This window comes from Salvelinus namaycush, chromosome 2 (assembly GCF_016432855.1).
Source record: "Salvelinus namaycush isolate Seneca chromosome 2, SaNama_1.0, whole genome shotgun sequence".
In the NCBI taxonomy this organism is placed as follows: Eukaryota; Metazoa; Chordata; class Actinopteri; order Salmoniformes; family Salmonidae; genus Salvelinus; species Salvelinus namaycush.
This window is the reverse complement of record NC_052308.1, coordinates 40,238,465-40,252,088: the sequence shown is the minus strand read 5'-3', so window position 1 is coordinate 40,252,088 and position 13,624 is coordinate 40,238,465. Positions and strand designations below refer to the sequence as shown.

At 42.4% G+C, this 13,624-nt stretch overlaps 18 non-coding genes across 18 annotated transcripts; 13 read left to right on the top strand and 5 right to left on the bottom strand.

Moving 5' to 3' along the window:
• The first annotated feature begins 3,016 nt into the window (after window positions 1-3,016).
• On the top strand, window positions 3,017-3,088 carry trnaw-cca. Its single transcript has one exon. It is a non-coding gene; the product is annotated as a tRNA-Trp (tRNA).
• Window positions 3,089-3,554: 466 nt separating this feature from the next.
• Window positions 3,555-3,626, top strand: trnaw-cca. Its single transcript has one exon. It is a non-coding gene; the product is annotated as a tRNA-Trp (tRNA).
• A 2,208-nt stretch (window positions 3,627-5,834) lies between these two features.
• Window positions 5,835-5,907, bottom strand: trnak-uuu. The gene has a single exon. It is a non-coding gene; the product is annotated as a tRNA-Lys (tRNA).
• A 148-nt stretch (window positions 5,908-6,055) lies between these two features.
• trnaw-cca lies at window positions 6,056-6,127 on the top strand. Its single transcript has one exon. It is a non-coding gene; the product is annotated as a tRNA-Trp (tRNA).
• Window positions 6,128-6,591: 464 nt separating this feature from the next.
• On the top strand, window positions 6,592-6,663 carry trnaw-cca. The gene has a single exon. It is a non-coding gene; the product is annotated as a tRNA-Trp (tRNA).
• Window positions 6,664-7,038: 375 nt separating this feature from the next.
• Window positions 7,039-7,111, bottom strand: trnak-uuu. Its single transcript has one exon. It is a non-coding gene; the product is annotated as a tRNA-Lys (tRNA).
• Window positions 7,112-7,259: 148 nt separating this feature from the next.
• On the top strand, window positions 7,260-7,331 carry trnaw-cca. The gene has a single exon. It is a non-coding gene; the product is annotated as a tRNA-Trp (tRNA).
• Window positions 7,332-7,795: 464 nt separating this feature from the next.
• On the top strand, window positions 7,796-7,867 carry trnaw-cca. The gene has a single exon. It is a non-coding gene; the product is annotated as a tRNA-Trp (tRNA).
• Window positions 7,868-8,243: 376 nt separating this feature from the next.
• On the bottom strand, window positions 8,244-8,316 carry trnak-uuu. Its single transcript has one exon. It is a non-coding gene; the product is annotated as a tRNA-Lys (tRNA).
• A 148-nt stretch (window positions 8,317-8,464) lies between these two features.
• On the top strand, window positions 8,465-8,536 carry trnaw-cca. The gene has a single exon. It is a non-coding gene; the product is annotated as a tRNA-Trp (tRNA).
• A 464-nt stretch (window positions 8,537-9,000) lies between these two features.
• trnaw-cca lies at window positions 9,001-9,072 on the top strand. The gene has a single exon. It is a non-coding gene; the product is annotated as a tRNA-Trp (tRNA).
• Window positions 9,073-9,447: 375 nt separating this feature from the next.
• On the bottom strand, window positions 9,448-9,520 carry trnak-uuu. Its single transcript has one exon. It is a non-coding gene; the product is annotated as a tRNA-Lys (tRNA).
• Window positions 9,521-9,668: 148 nt separating this feature from the next.
• trnaw-cca lies at window positions 9,669-9,740 on the top strand. Its single transcript has one exon. It is a non-coding gene; the product is annotated as a tRNA-Trp (tRNA).
• A 464-nt stretch (window positions 9,741-10,204) lies between these two features.
• trnaw-cca lies at window positions 10,205-10,276 on the top strand. The gene has a single exon. It is a non-coding gene; the product is annotated as a tRNA-Trp (tRNA).
• Window positions 10,277-10,740: 464 nt separating this feature from the next.
• trnaw-cca lies at window positions 10,741-10,812 on the top strand. Its single transcript has one exon. It is a non-coding gene; the product is annotated as a tRNA-Trp (tRNA).
• A 375-nt stretch (window positions 10,813-11,187) lies between these two features.
• On the bottom strand, window positions 11,188-11,260 carry trnak-uuu. The gene has a single exon. It is a non-coding gene; the product is annotated as a tRNA-Lys (tRNA).
• Window positions 11,261-11,408: 148 nt separating this feature from the next.
• Window positions 11,409-11,480, top strand: trnaw-cca. Its single transcript has one exon. It is a non-coding gene; the product is annotated as a tRNA-Trp (tRNA).
• A 1,492-nt stretch (window positions 11,481-12,972) lies between these two features.
• trnaw-cca lies at window positions 12,973-13,044 on the top strand. Its single transcript has one exon. It is a non-coding gene; the product is annotated as a tRNA-Trp (tRNA).
• Window positions 13,045-13,624: the final 580 nt, after the last annotated feature.

Below are 13,624 nucleotides of genomic sequence, written 5' to 3'. Positions count from 1 at the left end.
AGACTAAGCTGTTTTGGCTCTGGGATTGTATTGTCCACAGGTGAACATGTCATGGAAAGTGACAGAAATTGCAATTATTAAAAGACTTGCTTCTGAAGGAAGGTGAACATTAAAAGAACACCCGAACAGGGACTTGAACCCTGGACCCTCAGATTAGAAGTCTGATGCTCTACCGACTGAGTTATCCGGTAACTGCATGTAATTGTTTTCATACACCTAACCTGCCGGGCAGATGCACGTCAGATCGTACATTTCCCCAGAGACACAGGCCTTCATTCCAATTGATACAGTCAACGAAATCTGAACTAGGCATCCCCCCCGTAGATGCTATTCTTCCAAGACCTCGTGGCGCAACGGTAACGCGTCTGACTCCAGATCAGAAGGTTTCGTGTTCAAATCACGTCGTGGTCAGAATTTTGATGTGTGCAATCTCTGCCTTTACACAGCGACATCAATGAATCAGCACAAGTACCAATGTGGCTTTACAGTTCAAATGTTGCTAAACAACGACCAATCCGATGATCCTTTAGATGACAGTCGTCTCTCACAAAAGCATGGCACACTGCAAATTCCTAAATCAGATGATGCTGTGTGATTGACAGACTTAAATCAGTCTTCAAAAAGGGAGTTTAAACCTGGAGGTTCAGATTAAAAATCCTAAAGTTTTCAGACTAAGTTGTTTTGGCTATGGGATTATATTGTCCACAGGTGAACATGTCATGGAAAGTGACAGAAATTGCAATTATAGAAAGACTTTGCAGTGTGCCATGCACGTCAGATCGTACATTTCCCCAGAGACACAGGCCTTCATTCCAAATGATACAGTCAACGAAATCTGAACTAGGCATCCCCCCCGTAGATGCGAATCTTCCAAGACCTCGTGGCGCAAAGGTAGCGCGTCTGACTCCAGATCAGAAGGTTGCGTGTTCAAATCACATCGTGGTCAGAATTTTGATGTGTGCAATCTCTGCCTTTACACAGCGAAGTCAATGAATCAGCACAAGTACCAATGTGGCTTTACAGTACAAATGTTGCTAAACAACGACCAATCCGATGATGCTTTAGATGACAGTCGTCTCTCACAAAAGCATGGCACACTGCAAATTCCTAAATCAGATGATGCTTTGTGATTGACAGAATTAAATCATTCTTCAAACAGGGAGATTAAACCTGGAGGTTCAGATTAAAAATCCTAAAGTTTTCAGACTAAGCTGTTTTGGCTATGGGATTGTATTGTTCACAGGTGAACATGTCATGGAAAGTGACAGAAATTGCAATTATAGAAAGACTTTGCAGTGTGCCATGCACGTCAGATCGTACATTTCCCCAGAGACACAGGCCTTCATTCCAAATGATACTGTCAACTAAATCTGAACTAGGCATCCCCCCCGTAGATGCGAATCTTCCAAGACCTCGTGGCGCAAAGGTAGCGCGTCTAACTCCAGATCAGAAGGTTGCGTGTTCAAATCATGTCGTGGTCAGAATTTTGATGTGTGCAATCTCTGCCTTTACACAGCGAAGTCAATGAATCAGCACAAGTACCAATGTGGCTTTACAGTTCAAATGTTGCTAAACAACGACCAATCCGATGATGCTTTAGATGACAGTCGTCTCTCACAAAAGCATGGCACACTGCAAATTCCTAAATCAGATGATGCTGTGTGATTGACAGAATTAAATCATTCTTCAAAAAGGGAGTTTAAACCTGGAGGTTCAGATTAAAAATCCTAAAGTTTTCAGACTAAGTTGTTTTGGCTATGGGATTATATTGTCCACAGGTGAACATGTCATGGAAAGTGACAGAAATTGCAATTATAGAAAGACTTTGCAGTGTGCCATGCACGTCAGATCGTACATTTCCCCAGAGACACAGGCCTTCATTCCAAATGATACAGTCAACGAAATCTTAACTAGGCATCCCCCCCGTAGATGCGAATCTTCCAAGACCTCTTGGCGCAAAGGTAGCGCGTCTGACTCCATATCAGAAGGTTGCGTGTTCAAATCACATCGTGGTCAGAATTTTGATGTGTGCAATCTCTGCCTTTACACAGCGAAGTCAATGAATCAGCACAAGTACCAATGTGGCTTTACAGTACAAATGTTGCTAAACAACGACCAATCCGATGATGCTTTAGATGACAGTCGTCTCTCACAAAAGCATGGCACACTGCAAATTCCTAAATCAGATGATGCTTTGTGATTGACAGAATTAAATCATTCTTCAAACAGGGAGATTAAACCTGGAGGTTCAGATTAAAAATCCTAAAGTTTTCAGACTAAGCTGTTTTGGCTATGGGATTGTATTGTTCACAGGTGAACATGTCATGGAAAGTGACAGAAATTGCAATTATAGAAAGACTTTGCAGTGTGCCATGCACGTCAGATCGTACATTTCCCCAGAGACACAGGCCTTCATTCCAAATGATACATGTCAACTAAATCTGAACTAGGCATCCCCCCCGTAGATGCAATTCTTCCAAGACCTCGTGGCGCAAAGGTAGCGCGTCTGACTCCAGATCAGAAGGTTGCGTGTTCAAATCATGTCGTGGTCAGAATTTTGATGTGTGCAATCTCTGCCTTTACACAGCGAAGTCAATGAATCAGCACAAGTACCAATGTGGCTTTACAGTTCAAATGTTGCTAAACAACGACCAATCCGATGATGCTTTAGATGACAGTCGTCTCTCACAAAAGCATGGCACACTGCAAATTCCTAAATCAGATGATGCTGTGTGATTGACAGACTTAAATCATTCTTCAAACAGGGAGATTAAACCTGGAGGTTCAGATTAAAAATCCTAAAGTTTCTCAGACTAAGCTGTTTTGGCTATGGGATTGTATTGTCCACAGGTGAACATGTCATGGAAAGTGACGGAAATTGCAATTATAGAAAGACTTTGCAGTGTGCCATGCACGTCAGATCGTACATTTCCCCAGAGACACAGGCCTTCATTCCAAATGATACAGTCAACGAAATCTGAACTAGGCATCCCCCCCGTAAATGCGATTCTTCCAAGTCCTCGTGGCGCAACGGTAGCGCGTCTGACTCCAGATCAGAAGGTTGCGTGTTCAAATCACGTCGTGGTCAGAATTTTGATGTCTGCAATCTCTGCCTTTACACAGCGAAGTCAATGAATCAGCACAAGTACCAATGTGGCTTTACAGTTCAAATGTTGCTAAACAACGACCAATCCGATGATGCTTTAGATGACAGTCGTCTCTCACAAAAGCATGGCACACTGCAAATTCCTAAATCAGATGATGCTGTGTGATTGACAGACTTAAATCAGTCTTCAAACAGGGAGATTTAAACCTGGAGGTTCAGATTAAAAATCCTAAAGTTTCTCAGACTAAGCTGTTTTGGCTATGGGATTGTATTGTTCCACAGGTGAACATGTCATGGAAAGTGACGGAAATTGCAATTATAGAAAGACTTTGCAGTGTGCCATGCACGTCAGATCGTACATTTCCCCAGAGACACAGGCCTTCATTCCAAATGATACAGTCAACGAAATCTGAACTAGGCATCCCCCCCGTAAATGCGATTCTTCCAAGACCTCGTGGCGCAACGGTAGCGCGTCTGACTCCAGATCAGAAGGTTGCGTGTTCAAATCACGTCGTGGTCAGAATTTTGATGTCTGCAATCTCTGCCTTTACACAGCGAAGTCAATGAATCAGCACAAGTACCAATGTGGCTTTACAGTTCAAATGTTGCTAAACAACGACCAATCCGATGATGCTTTAGATGACAGTCGTCTCTCACAAAAGCATGGCACACTGCAAATTCCTAAATCAGATGATGCTGTGTGATTGACAGACATAACTTCTACTTCATCACAATCCCGGATCCGGGAGCACCCCCATCAGTAAAAAAGCTGACTAGCATAGCCTAGCATAGCGTCACAAGTAAATACTAGCATCTAAATATCATTAAATCACAAGTCCAAGACACCAGATGAAAGATACACATCTTGTGAATCCAGCCATCATTTCTGATTTTTAAAATGTTTTACAGGGAAGACACAATATGTATTTCTATTAGCTAACCACGATAGCAAAAGACACAACTATTTTTTTCCACCATTTTTTTCCTGCATAGGTAGCTATCACAATTTCGACCAAATAAAGATATAAATAGTCACTAACCAAGAAACAACTTCATCAGATGACAGTCTGATAACATATTTATTGTATAGCATATGTTTTGTTAGAAAAATGTGCATATTTCAGGTATAAATCATAGTTTTACATTGCAGCCACCATCACAACTCTCACCAAAGCAACTAGAATAACTACAGAGACCAACGTGAATTACCTAAATACTCATCATAAAACATTTATGAAAAATACACAGCGTACAGCAAATGAAAGACAAAGATCTTGTGAATCCAGCCAATTTTTCAGATTTTTTAAGTGTTTTACAGCGAAAACACAATATAGCATTATATTAGCTTACTACAATAGCCAACCACACAACAGCATTGATTCAAGCCAACAATAGCGATAACGAATAAACCAGCAAAAGATATTAATTTTTTCACTAACCTTCTCAACCTTCTTCAGATGACAGTCCTATAACATCATATTACACAATACATATAGAGTTTGTTCGAAAATGTGCATATTTAGCGGCACAAATCATGGTTATACAATGAGAATAGTAGCCAAGCTGCCAACAATATGTCGGGAGAAATCTTGGGAGAGGCACCTAATCTAATCAGTAACTAATCATAAACTTGACTAAAAAATACAGGTTGGACAGCAAATGAAAGATACATTAGTTCTTAATGCAACCGCTGTGTTAGATTTTTTAAATTAACCTTACTACGACATACAGCGTGCGTTAAAGCGAGACCGCACCGAAATTAATGGCAGAACAGTAGTTTTACATTTTTCAACAGAACAACGAATTAACATCATAAATACTTGTTACTTTTTGATGAGCTCCCATCAGAATCTTGGGCAAGTTGTCCTTTGTCCAGAGGAATCGTTGCTCGGTTGTAGATTGTCGCCTTCAACTTTGGAATTAGCAGTAAACATTAGCCATGTGGCGAAGACGTGTCCAACTCACCATAACGCAGCACAAATAAAATACCGAAAATCGCAATATACTGATATAAACTGATATAACTCGGTTTAAAGTAACAACATTATGATGTCTTTAACACCTATATCGAATAAAATCAGAGCCGGATATATCTAAGGCCTATAACGGTAGCTTTCCAGAACGCCATCCTGAGGTCTGTCTTGCGTCATGGCGAAAGATGAAAAGACTGGACCCCACGTTCCCAGCCCATTTATATGGCCTCAGATCTGCCTAGCAACTCCATTCCAACTCTCACTATTTGCTGACATCTAGGGGAAGGCGTATGCAGTGCATCTCGACCAATAGAAGACATGCAAATTAATAAACTGACCCCAGAACAGCCTGCCTTATTTCAGATTTCTCACTTCCTCACAGGAAAATTGCTCCAACTTGAGTTCTGTTTTACTCACAGATATAATTCAAACGGTTTTAGAAACTAGAGAGTGTTTTCTATCCAATAGTAATAATAATATGCATATTGTACAAGCAAGAATTGAGTACGAGGCAGTTTAATTTGGGAACAAAATTTTTACAAAGTGAAAACAGCACCCCCTATTGAGAAAAGGTTAAATCAGTCTTCAAACAGGGAGTTTAAACCTGGAGGTTCAGATTAAAAATCCTAAAGTTTTCAGAATAAGCTGTTTTGGCTATGGGATTGTATTGTCCACAGGTGAACATGTCATGGAAAGTGACAGAAATTGCAATTATAGAAAGACTTGCTTCTGAAGGAAGGTGAACAATAAAAAAAAGCCCGAACAGACACTTGAACCCTGGACCCTCAGATTAAAAGTCTGATGCTCTACCGACTGAGCTATCCGGGCTCTGCATGTAATTGTTTTCATACACCTAACCTGCCGGGCAGATGCACGTCAGATCGTACATTTCCCCAGAGACACAGGCCTTCATTCCAAATGATACAGTCAACGAAATCTGAACTAGGCATCCCCCCCATAGATGCGATTCTTCCAAGACCTCGTGGCGCAACGGTAGCGCGTCTGACTCCAGATCAGAAGGTTGCGTGTTCAAATCACGTCGTGGTCAGAATTTTGATGTCTGCAATCTCTGCTTTTACACAGCGAAGTCAATGAATCAGCACAAGTACCAATGTGGCTTTACAGTTCAAATGTTGCTAAACAACGACCAATCCGATGATGCTTTAGATGACAGTCGTCTCTCACAAAAGCATGGCACACTGCAAATTCCTAAATCAGATGATGCTGTGTGATTGACAGACTTAAATCAGTCTTCAAACAGGGAGTTTAAACCTGGAGGTTCAGATTAAAAATCCAAAAGTTTCTCAGACTAAGCTGTTTTGGCTATGGGATTGTATTGTCCACAGGTGAACATGTCATGGAAAGTGACGGAAATTGCAATTATAGAAAGACTTTGCAGTGTGCCATGCACGTCAGATCGTACATTTCCCCAGAGACACAGGCCTTCATTCCAAATGATACAGTCAACGAAATCTGAACTAGGCATCCCCCCCGTAAATGCGATTCTTCCAAGACCTCGTGGCGCAACGGTAGCGCGTCTGACTCCAGATCAGAAGGTTGCGTGTTCAAATCACGTCGTGGTCAGAATTTTGATGTGTGCAATCTCTGCCTTTACACAGCGAAGTCAATGAATCAGCACAAGTACCAATGTGGCTTTACAGTTCAAATGTTGCTAAACAACGACCAATCCGATGATGCTTTAGATGACAGTCGTCTCTCACAAAAGCATGGCACACTGCAAATTCCTAAATCAGATGATGCTGTGTGATTGACAGACTTAAATCAGTCTTCAAACAGGGAGTTTAAACCTGGAGGTTCAGATTAAAAATCCTAAAGTTTTCAGACTAAGCTGTTTTGGCTATGGGATTGTATTGTCTACAGGTGAACATGTCATGGAAAGTGACAGAAATTGCAATTATAGAAAGACTTGCTTCTGAAGGAAGGTGAACATTAAAAGAACGCCCAAACAGGGACTTGAACCCTGGACCCTCAGATTAAAAGTCTGATGCTCTACCGACTGAGCTATCCGGGCTCTGCATGTAATTGATTTCATACACATAACCTGCCGGGCAGATGCACGTCAGATCGTACATTTCCCCAGAGACACAGGCCTTCATTCCAAATGATACAGTCAACGAAATCTGAACTAGGCATCCCCCCCGTAGATGCAATTCTTCCAAGACCTCGTGGCGCAACGGTAGCGCGTCTGACTCCAGATCAGAAGGTTGCGTGTTCAAATCACGTCGTGGTCAGAATTTTGATGTCTGCAATCTCTGCCTTTACACAGCGAAGTCAATGAATCAGCACAAGTACCAATGTGGCTTTACAGTTCAAATGTTGCTAAACAACGACCAATCCGATGATGCTTTAGATGACAGTCGTCTCTCACAAAAGCATGGCACACTGCAAATTCCTAAATCAGATGATGCTGTGTGATTGACAGACTTAAATCAGTCTTCAAACAGGGAGTTTAAACCTGGAGGTTCAGATTAAAAATCCTAAAGTTTCTCAGACTAAGCTGTTTTGGCTATGGGATTGTATTGTCCACAGGTGAACATGTCATGGAAAGTGACGGAAATTGCAATTATAGAAAGACTTTGCAGTGTGCCATGCACGTCAGATCGTACATTTCCCCAGAGACACAGGCCTTCATTCCAAATGATACAGTCAACGAAATCTGAACTAGGCATCCCCCCCGTAGATGCAATTCTTCCAAGACCTCGTGGCGCAACGGTAGCGCGTCTGACTCCAGATCAGAAGGTTGCGTGTTCAAATCACGTCGTGGTCAGAATTTTGATGTGTGCAATCTCTGCTTTTACACAGCGAAGTCAATGAATCAGCACAAGTACCAATGTGGCTTTACAGTTCAAATGTTGCTAAACAACGACCAATCCGATGATGCTTTAGATGACAGTCGTCTCTCACAAAAGCATGGCACACTGCAAATTCCTAAATCAGATGATGCTGTGTGATTGACAGACTTAAATCAGTCTTCAAACAGGGAGTTTAAACCTGGAGGTTCAGATTAAAAATCCTAAAGTTTCTCAGACTAAGCTGTTTTGGCTATGGGATTGTATTGTCCACAGGTGAACATGTCATGGAAAGTGACAGAAATTGCAATTATAGAAAGACTTGCTTCTGAAGGAAGGTGAACATTAAAAGAACGCCCAAACAGGGACTTGAACCCTGGACCCTCAGATTAAAAGTCTGATGCTCTACCGACTGAGCTATCCGGGCTCTGCATGTAATTGTTTTCATACACCTAACCTGCCGGGCAGATGCACGTCAGATCGTACATTTCCCCAGAGACACAGGCCTTCATTCCAAATGATACAGTCAACGAAATCTGAACTAGGCATCCCCCCCGTAGATGCGATTCTTCCAAGACCTCGTGGCGCAACGGTAGCGCGTCTGACTCCAGATCAGAAGGTTGCGTGTTCAAATCACGTCGTGGTCAGAATTTTGATGTGTGCAATCTCTGCCTTTACACAGCGAAGTCAATGAATCAGCACAAGTACCAATGTGGCTTTACAGTTCAAATGTTGCTAAACAACGACCAATCCGATGATGCTTTAGATGACAGTCGTCTCTCACAAAAGCATGGCACACTGCAAATTCCTAAATCAGATGATGCTGTGTGATTGACAGACTTAAATCAGTCTTCAAACAGGGAGTTTAAACCTGGAGGTTCAGATTAAAAATCCTAAAGTTTCTCAGACTAAGCTGTTTTGGCTATGGGATTGTATTGTCCACAGGTGAACATGTCATGGAAAGTGACGGAAATTGCAATTATAGAAAGACTTTGCAGTGTGCCATGCACGTCAGATCGTACATTTCCCCAGAGACACAGGCCTTCATTCCAAATGATACAGTCAACGAAATCTGAACTAGGCATCCCCCCCGTAAATGCGATTCTTCCAAGACCTCGTGGCGCAACGGTAGCGCGTCTGACTCCAGATCAGAAGGTTGCGTGTTCAAATCACGTCGTGGTCAGAATTTTGATGTGTGCAATCTCTGCCTTTACACAGCGAAGTCAATGAATCAGCACAAGTACCAATGTGGCTTTACAGTTCAAATGTTGCTAAACAACGACCAATCCGATGATGCTTTAGATGACAGTCGTCTCTCACAAAAGCATGGCACACTGCAAATTCCTAAATCAGATGATGCTGTGTGATTGACAGACTTAAATCAGTCTTCAAACAGGGAGTTTAAACCTGGAGGTTCAGATTAAAAATCCTAAAGTTTTCAGACTAAGCTGTTTTGGCTATGGGATTGTATTGTCTACAGGTGAACATGTCATGGAAAGTGACAGAAATTGCAATTATAGAAAGACTTGCTTCTGAAGGAAGGTGAACATTAAAAGAACGCCCAAACAGGGACTTGAACCCTGGACCCTCAGATTAAAAGTCTGATGCTCTACCGACTGAGCTATCCGGGCTCTGCATGTAATTGATTTCATACACATAACCTGCCGGGCAGATGCACGTCAGATCGTACATTTCCCCAGAGACACAGGCCTTCATTCCAAATGATACAGTCAACGAAATCTGAACTAGGCATCCCCCCCGTAAATGCAATTCTTCCAAGACCTCGTGGCGCAACGGTAGCGCGTCTGACTCCAGATCAGAAGGTTGCGTGTTCAAATCACGTCGTGGTCAGAATTTTGATGTGTGCAATCTCTGCCTTTACACAGCGAAGTCAATGAATCAGCACAAGTACCAATGTGGCTTTACAGTTCAAATGTTGCTAAACAACGACCAATCCGATGATGCTTTAGATGACAGTCGTCTCTCACAAAAGCATGGCACACTGCAAATTCCTAAATCAGATGATGCTGTGTGATTGACAGACTTAAATCAGTCTTCAAACAGGGAGTTTAAACCTGGAGGTTCAGATTAAAAATCCTAAAGTTTCTCAGACTAAGCTGTTTTGGCTATGGGATTGTATTGTCCACAGGTGAACATGTCATGGAAAGTGACGGAAATTGCAATTATAGAAAGACTTTGCAGTGTGCCATGCACGTCAGATCGTACATTTCCCCAGAGACACAGGCCTTCATTCCAAATGATACAGTCAACGAAATCTGAACTAGGCATCCCCCCCGTAAATGCGATTCTTCCAAGACCTCGTGGCGCAACGGTAGCGCGTCTGACTCCAGATCAGAAGGTTGCGTGTTCAAATCACGTCGTGGTCAGAATTTTGATGTGTGCAATCTCTGCCTTTACACAGCGAAGTCAATGAATCAGCACAAGTACCAATGTGGCTTTACAGTTCAAATGTTGCTAAACAACGACCAATCCGATGATGCTTTAGATGACAGTCGTCTCTCACAAAAGCATGGCACACTGCAAATTCCTAAATCAGATGATGCTGTGTGATTGACAGACTTAAATCAGTCTTCAAACAGGGAGTTTAAACCTGGAGGTTCAGATTAAAAATCCTAAAGTTTCTCAGACTAAGCTGTTTTGGCTATGGGATTGTATTGTCCACAGGTGAACATGTCATGGAAAGTGACGGAAATTGCAATTATAGAAAGACTTTGCAGTGTGCCATGCACGTCAGATCGTACATTTCCCCAGAGACACAGGCCTTCATTCCAAATGATACAGTCAACGAAATCTGAACTAGGCATCCCCCCCGTAAATGCGATTCTTCCAAGACCTCGTGGCGCAACGGTAGCGCGTCTGACTCCAGATCAGAAGGTTGCGTGTTCAAATCACGTCGTGGTCAGAATTTTGATGTGTGCAATCTCTGCCTTTACACAGCGAAGTCAATGAATCAGCACAAGTACCAATGTGGCTTTACAGTTCAAATGTTGCTAAACAACGACCAATCCGATGATGCTTTAGATGACAGTCGTCTCTCACAAAAGCATGGCACACTGCAAATTCCTAAATCAGATGATGCTGTGTGATTGACAGACTTAAATCAGTCTTCAAACAGGGAGTTTAAACCTGGAGGTTCAGATTAAAAATCCTAAAGTTTTCAGACTAAGCTGTTTTGGCTATGGGATTGTATTGTCTACAGGTGAACATGTCATGGAAAGTGACAGAAATTGCAATTATAGAAAGACTTGCTTCTGAAGGAAGGTGAACATTAAAAGAACGCCCAAACAGGGACTTGAACCCTGGACCCTCAGATTAAAAGTCTGATGCTCTACCGACTGAGCTATCCGGGCTCTGCATGTAATTGATTTCATACACATAACCTGCCGGGCAGATGCACGTCAGATCGTACATTTCCCCAGAGACACAGGCCTTCATTCCAAATGATACAGTCAACGAAATCTGAACTAGGCATCCCCCCCGTAAATGCAATTCTTCCAAGACCTCGTGGCGCAACGGTAGCGCGTCTGACTCCAGATCAGAAGGTTGCGTGTTCAAATCACGTCGTGGTCAGAATTTTGATGTGTGCAATCTCTGCCTTTACACAGCGAAGTCAATGAATCAGCACAAGTACCAATGTGGCTTTACAGTTCAAATGTTGCTAAACAACGACCAATCCGATGATGCTTTAGATGACAGTCGTCTCTCACAAAAGCATGGCACACTGCAAATTCCTAAATCAGATGATGCTGTGTGATTGACAGACTTAAATCAGTCTTCAAACAGGGAGTTTAAACCTGGAGGTTCAGATTAAAAATCCCTTCGTGGCCGCAAGGTAGCGCGTCTGACTCCAGATCAGAAGGTTGCGTGTTCAAATCACGTCGTGGTCAGAATTTTGATGTGTGCATTCTCTGCTTTTACACAGCGAATCAAGAATCAGCACAAGTACCAATGTGGCTTTACAGTCAAATTTGCTAAACACGACCAATCCAATGCTTAGTGACAGTGTCTCTCACAAAAGCATGGCACACTGCAAATTCCTAAATCAGATGATGCTGTGTGATTGACAGCTTAAATCATTCTTCAAACAGGGAGTTTAAACCTGGGATTTCAGATTAAAAATCCTAAAGTTTCAGACTAAGCTGTTTTGGCTATGGGATTGTATTGTCCACAGGTGAAATGTCATGGAAAGTGACAGAAATTGCAATTTAGAAAGACTTGCTTCTGAAGGAGGTGAACATTAAAAAACCCAAACAGGGACTTGAACCCTGGACCTCAGATTAAGCTGTGTCTACCGACAGCTATCCGGGCTCTGATTATTGTTTTCATACACTAACCTGCCGGGCAGATGCACGTCAGATCGTACATTTCCCCAGAGACACAGGCTCCTTCCAAATGATACAGTCAACGAAATCTGAACTAGCATCCCCCATAGATGCGATTCTTCCAAGACCTCGTGGCGCAAGGTAGCCGTCTGACTCCAGATCAGAAGGTTGCGTGTTCAAATCACGTCGTGGTCAGAATTTTGATGTGTGCATTCTCTGCCTTTACACAGCGAATCAAGAATCAGCACAATTACCAATGTGCTTTACAGTCAAATTTGCTAAACAACGACCAATCCGATGCTGTTAGATGACAGTGTCTCTCACAAAAGCATGGCACACTGCAAATTCCTAAATCAATGATGCTGTGTGATTGACAGACTTAAATCAGTCTTCAAACAGGAGTTTAAACCTGGAGTTCAGATTAAAAATCCTAAAGTTTCAGACTAACTGTTTTGGCTTGGGATTGTATTGTCCACAGGTGAACATGTCATGGAAAGTGACAGAAATTGCAATTAAGAAAGACTTGCTTCTGAGGAGTGAACATTAAAAACCCAAACAGGACTTGAACCTGACCTCAGATTAAAGCTGTGCTCTACCGACGCTATCGGCTCTGATATTGTTTCATACTAACTGCCGGCAGATGCACGTCAGATCGTACATTTCCCCAGAGACACAGTCTCATTCCAAATGATACAGTCAACGAAATCTGAACTAGGCATCCCCTAATGCGATTCTTCCAAGACCTCGTGGCGCAACGGTAGCGCGTCTGACTCCAGATCAGAAGGTTGCGTGTTCAAATCACGTCTGGGTCAGAATTTTGATGTGTGCATCTCTCTGCCTTTACACAGCGAAGTCAATGAATCAGCACAAGTACCAATGTGCTTTACAGTACAATTTGCAAAAAAACGACCAATCCTTGCTTAGATGACAGTTTCTCTCACAAAAGCAGGGCACACTGCAAATTCCTAAATCAGATGATGCTGTTTGATTGACAGCTTAAATCAGTCTTCAAACAGGGAGTTTAAACCTGGAGTTTCAGATTAAAATCCTAAAGTTTCAGACTAAGCTGTTTTGGCTATGGGATTGTATTGTCCACAGGTGAAAATGTCATGGAAAGTGACAGAAATTGCAATTATAGAAAGACTGCTTCTGAAGGAAGGTGAATTAAAAAACCCAAACAGGGACTTGAACCCTGGACCCTCAGATTAAGCCTGTGCTCTACCGACGGGCTATCCGGCTCTGATTAATTGATTTCATACACCTAACCTGCCGGGCAGATGCACGTCAGATCGTACATTTCCCCAAGACACAGGCCTTCATTCCAAATGATACAGTCAACGAAATCTGAACTAGCATCCCCCATAATTGCGATTCTTCCAAGACCTCGTGGGG